Raw genomic sequence first — 5,473 nt, 5'->3', positions numbered from 1 at the left:
TGTAGTAGCTGGGGCTCTGGAAGATTGTGGAAGACCTGCAATGATCGGTAAATATTGATTCACAAATTCTTAGTTTGAAACTTGATGTCATTGTGAGCAGGCCTGACTGGACCTGGCCAAAATATAAACAACAGGCCATTTAGAAAAGAAGTTAGCCACAAGTACTGAAAAGTAGAATCATGATCAGAGAAAATGGTCAAAGCTAAACAAAAAAATTAAATAAATGAACAACTTGAAGCCAGGTTCAACTAAGCGAGGATACAAAAGATATAATAAACACTAGTCACACAGAGCACAGCTAGCTGCCTGTTGGTGTAACTAAGCTATTCGGTGTACGTGTCCAGTGTACGCAGCCTTAAAATTATGCTGTATTACAAGTTTTAAGATTGTCATAAAGGGTTTCATATTAATTCGCAGTTGCAGAGAGCTGGGTTACTCTGGGGGAAGTTATCAGCTCTGTCCTAATAAGTCCTGGCTAAGCAACAATGCTTACCAGTGCAGATGTTTTGGAACCGGATCCTGTTGAAAACGCATCATGGCTGTTTGCAACAACAAGAATTTCAAAATATTGCAGCTTTTAGAACGAGATATATGATTATTGTTTCCTGTTTAATTTTAAAAGCTCCGATTACGTAGAGTGGAGTATAGTGTATGCATAACCATGTGAATCTTGTTTATGTATCGAATACTTTGTTACATCGCTGGTTCAGCGTTACTCATCATATGTTCCTTTTTCATTGCGGAATAACGTGATTGAAATCTGGGATATGTCACGAGGTTCCTAACTCTTTACAGCCTGACATCGGTATTCAGGTTCTCCTTAATGTTCTCTATACCTTTCCCATCTTTACTCACAAAGAGAATTTCTCCAACAATGAAGAGCTTCTTTCGGTCTCGAGCCTTTTCTTTATTCTAACGATCCTATTATTTGATTCATGGTGATGCTTTTGGTAGAAATTAGGTTCTTATCACTCTTAGAGGTTAAAGGGTTCAATCGAATCCTTGCCGTCGTTTTCAGTCTTGCTTTTTTTATGTAACCAGTTGAATTCTTTTTCTAAGAAGATGTTTAATGCACAGCTTTGCAGATATCGAGATGCGAATGAGTGTGTTGTGCATTTGATCATTTTAAAAGCGCTATAGTCAAATCACCTTTTAATACAGTTTTGAGTATGAAATATTTGTAAGAGAGCATATGAAATGAAATTGCGGACAATTACAGGTCTTAACCAGTAGAGTTCTCTTGTTTCTCAAAAATTAAATCTAATTAGTTAAACACTAATTATTTACCCTTCGCTGTCACTTACTTTTTGCCTAAGTCTCATCAGTTATTGTGAGATCATAGTACTTAAACAAAATTCTAAGATATTTGAAGCGATTTGTAAGCGACTATCAAGTAAAATTGACCATCTACCTATCCTTTTCCCGAAATTAAGTATTTAAAAAAACAAAAAGTTCCCATATTTTCATAAACTGTTTTTTCATCGATGTACTGAAAATGTTTTTATTCTTAGTCTTCTTACTTGGCCCGTAAGTGGGCTGTCTCACTATTTTCGAAATTCTATTCTGTATAGAAAGTTTCTTTTCTCCTTTTATTGCGTCTTCTTTAAGATGAGTTTCTCTAACCTGAAACAGAAAAGCAAGAATTTTGCGAAGAGATCTTCCAAATAAAAAATATTCATTTAGGAAACGAATGACAAGGGGTGAGTGTAATATCTAAGGTGGAAGCCCTCATTTTCCCTCTACTCGAACGTTACATTCGGAGTATATCAATGGTCATTAATCCGACAATGTCACCTAGGAAGACTGATATCTCTCTCCAGAGCAAACTTTACCTTTGTGCAAACGACGTACGAGTCAGTAGCAAACAATTCAAAAGAAACCCCTATCAAGAAGCAGGAAAGTAAAAGGGGCACAATTCTCCAGTCTCAAGGGTGAAAAACAGAATAAAACATAAAGTTGACAAGTAGCAAATAAAACATAATAGAAAACATGATAAAAAATGAAGTTGAAATTGAACATTTTGTAAAAACGAGTTTTCAACGCACAAATTAAAGTGTGAATAGCAAAAATACTTTCTCATAATTGTTTAATCGTTGAACCACGTATGACTTACATGAAACAACCTACTTTTCATTGGTTTTCCAAATTCAAATATCACGTGATCCGCGATCAACATGATGGGAGCTCATTAAGAGATTTCGTTAAAACCGTTATTTCTCGTCAACTTCATGACCTGTGATTGGTGGATTTGGCTGAGTGGACTTACTATGATTGGCTGCTTCAACTGTTCGATTACAGCCAACTGTCCAATTACAACTGTACAGAACGATTAGTGAAAAAGAACACAGCTTATGCACCAATCACATTCGAGAGAATTGTAATGGTTATTGTTAGTGGCAATAGGAGCGAGTGAAGTCCAATCCGGTCTGTAATCATACGAGTGATAAACAAAATCGGAGGACCGCGAAGCGGGAGTCCGATTTGTCAATCACAAGTACACTCAGGAGAATCATCTCCCGTAAAGACAATATCTGAAGTAAAAATTCCTCCACTTTGAAAAAGACAGGTTGATAAAGAACGCCTAAGATTTGATCTTGATATTCCTGATTAATTCTTTTTTGGTTTCAGGCTATCGTAGATAGGTGCAGGCTTTAAGCAAAGACGACTCTGAACTTCCAAAGAAAATTATTTTATTATCCATTAGCAAGACTTCACACGATTAAATGTACTTTCACCATTCCATGTTATAGGAAGTTTTATACTTCAAGCAAATCTTTAAATTTTATCCTGAGTTAAAAGGCGCAATGTTCCAAGCCAATCAGCACTAACAGAGTCCGGTTCCAAAACATCTGCAACTGTAAGCTTTGCTGCTCAGCCAACAAGTCTTGCGACAGATCTGACAACTTCCTCCATAGTAACCCAGCTCAATACAGCTGCAAAAGCATTGAAATGAAAATGATTATAAAAAATTTTATCATGCTGTTTCAGTGTCATCAGTACATAGTTTCAAAACAACGTTGTAGTTGACCCCAACCCAACCTACTGGAAGCCAGCTCTGATCTCTAAGTTCCACTGTAGAGGTTTGTGGTAAGGCTCGTGATTAATTGATCAAACCTTGTTTCACTCGTGGTTACTTTATACAGGCGTGTTTGTTATCATATCTCATCATGCATACTTGATGTTATTTTGATTGTGTCTTGATTGCTATTTATGCTGTCTTGACTAGCTGACTCGCTTGCTTTGTCTAGCTCTAGTGCAGGCTGCTTATAAATCAGTAATCGAACGATGGAAAATTTTATCAAAGGCAATGTGATTTTAAGGCGGTTTCGAACCGTAATGATAATCAATCGATACTTACTAATCATTGCAGTTCTTCCACAGTTTTCCAGTGAACCACCGACCCCAACGAGAACACCTTAGACGTGATGTAAAGCAAGAACCTAAAACGAAATCAGCAAATATGTGTATTCATAACCCAGCGTACACACCTTGAGACAGAATCGAAAAAATGATTTCAAACTGCATTGCAATCCAATTATATTGTTCTGCACCCAAAAACATGTAACCATCCTTGATCTGTGCACAAGTACATTAAACCTTCCTTGGTCTGAAATCACAAACATTACACTTTCCTTGATCTGTACACGAAAATATTAAACCTTCCTTGTTCTGCAATCACAAACATTACATTTTCCTTGATCTGTACACAAAAACATGTAAAATAGACTTTCGGGCTGAGGCAACATTTTTATCAAGTCATAAGCTTTAAAATTCGTTAAAAAATTATTACCTTCAGCAACCGAAGTATTCAAAATGGTGACAACAACAATAGTCAACACAAAGAAGTAGTAACCGTGACGAAAAGCCTATGAAAAAATGATAAATTATATCACGAGTAAGCTTTGATTCTATTATAACTATTGGTACTTCATTAACCTTGTAGCTGATTTCTTTTCGTGCTCTCCACAAAATAACTAAAACTAGCGTGTAACCGGATCATTTTCTGCTAAAAAACATGCAATAAAAGGTGGTAACATAACAATGAGTACCATATTGTTTTCCTATTGATTGTTGCCCTGTCGCTGGTCTTGAACTGAATGAAAAATCGATTGAGCTGTTGTTATACTGCTGCAAGGTAACTAAGGAAACGCGCATTTCCTTCGAGATGGGTTCGCAACTTGTAAGTCTGGTATCTGACTCAAATTCCTAGTCCACTTTCATTTCCTCAGAGTCCTATTCAGCATATTCATGTTTGCGTAGCTCATCTTATCACGCTCATTCCATGCACGATTAGGCGCTGAACCAATAAATTGTGATGCCCTGTGATTTAAATGAATTGTGGCGATGCATTAAGATAGTAACTCGAGTTTCACTGTTTTTATTATCAAAATAGCTTCGAGTTTGCGTTCATGGAGACCGTGTTTTAGCGTTGCCTATTTCATTTCTCGATGACATCTCTTCCATTTATTGACTGATTTATACTTCAGGGGGCTTTTGAAAACATAGAAAAGATCTTGAATCCAAACTTTTTTCTGCTAAGAAAGGAGCGAAAGTACAAAGGTTTAAATGCATCATAGATAAAAGCAACATAAAACGTTTTCAGGCTAATTGAAGGTAAATAAAAAGCTAAACTCCAAAGAAAAGGGCGAGAAGATTTTTTTATGGTGTGGTCGACGATCCTTATAAAAGATCTGTGGTGAATTTCTGACATCATTAAGAAATTTCAAACAGTTTTAGCATCGGAAAAGTCATAATAAAAACGTAACCACAGCGGGAAAGGAAAATTTAACAATAAGACAATGAAAACACCGTTGATGAAAACATCATTGCGGTGGGTGACCTTAAAGATTTTAAATGGCAATTGTTTCAGTTGTGCATGTCTCAGGTTGGAAAGAGTTTTTAAAACCGATCACAAAGCCTTGTAAAACAAAACGATTCGATCCTACTTTACTTTCGACCATCGATCAGCCGAAATTGCTTCTGCCTCTTCCATTTATAGAACTGTCTTGATGAACCAGAAGGGATTCGTAAGCGCGTGTGCTGCATTGGCACAGAACAAGCTATTGCTTATAAACGTTTTCTCACCTATTTCTAGAGAATATCTGCTTAAGGTGAGCGACACCGATTCCGAATGCAAGCATTATTAAAAAAAAAAAAAAAACACCCTGATTTTTCAGTACAAAAGCAGTTAGCACTAGTTCCTTTACATTGTGGATGACAGCTTTGAGCTAAAGTATTAATTAATGCATATTTATGCAGGTTGGCTCAGTTCAGCTTCAAGATGGTTTGAATGGGGTCCTGTAAGTCACAAATGCGTGCAAGTGCGTGTCAGCTCTTTTATTTATTTATATGTATATTTTTTTTCAACGGCAACAGTAACTCATCAAGAGGAAGAATCTGGGCGTAAAAACTTGTGACTGATCGAAAAATTATCGGCAGGAAAATTTAGCCGCATTTGGGGGGTGTACAGCGT

The 5,473-nt window shown here is 36.7% G+C and overlaps 1 long non-coding RNA gene across 1 annotated transcript; it reads right to left on the bottom strand.

The window, feature by feature from the left end:
• Positions 1–2,679: 2,679 nt before the first annotated feature.
• LOC131770226 (uncharacterized) lies at positions 2,680–4,106 on the bottom strand. Its single transcript, XR_010718009.1, has 4 exons — positions 4,050–4,106; positions 3,791–3,866; positions 3,359–3,440; positions 2,680–2,933 (listed from the first exon to the last, which is right to left on the bottom strand). It is a non-coding gene; the product is annotated as an uncharacterized lncRNA (long non-coding RNA).
• Between the last annotated feature and the right edge of the window lie 1,367 nt (positions 4,107–5,473).

Source organism: Pocillopora verrucosa, chromosome 6 (genome assembly GCF_036669915.1).
Source record: "Pocillopora verrucosa isolate sample1 chromosome 6, ASM3666991v2, whole genome shotgun sequence".
NCBI classification, from domain to species: Eukaryota; Metazoa; Cnidaria; class Anthozoa; order Scleractinia; family Pocilloporidae; genus Pocillopora; species Pocillopora verrucosa.
Note: the sequence above shows the minus strand (reverse complement) of the source record. Positions and strands in the feature narration are given on the sequence as shown.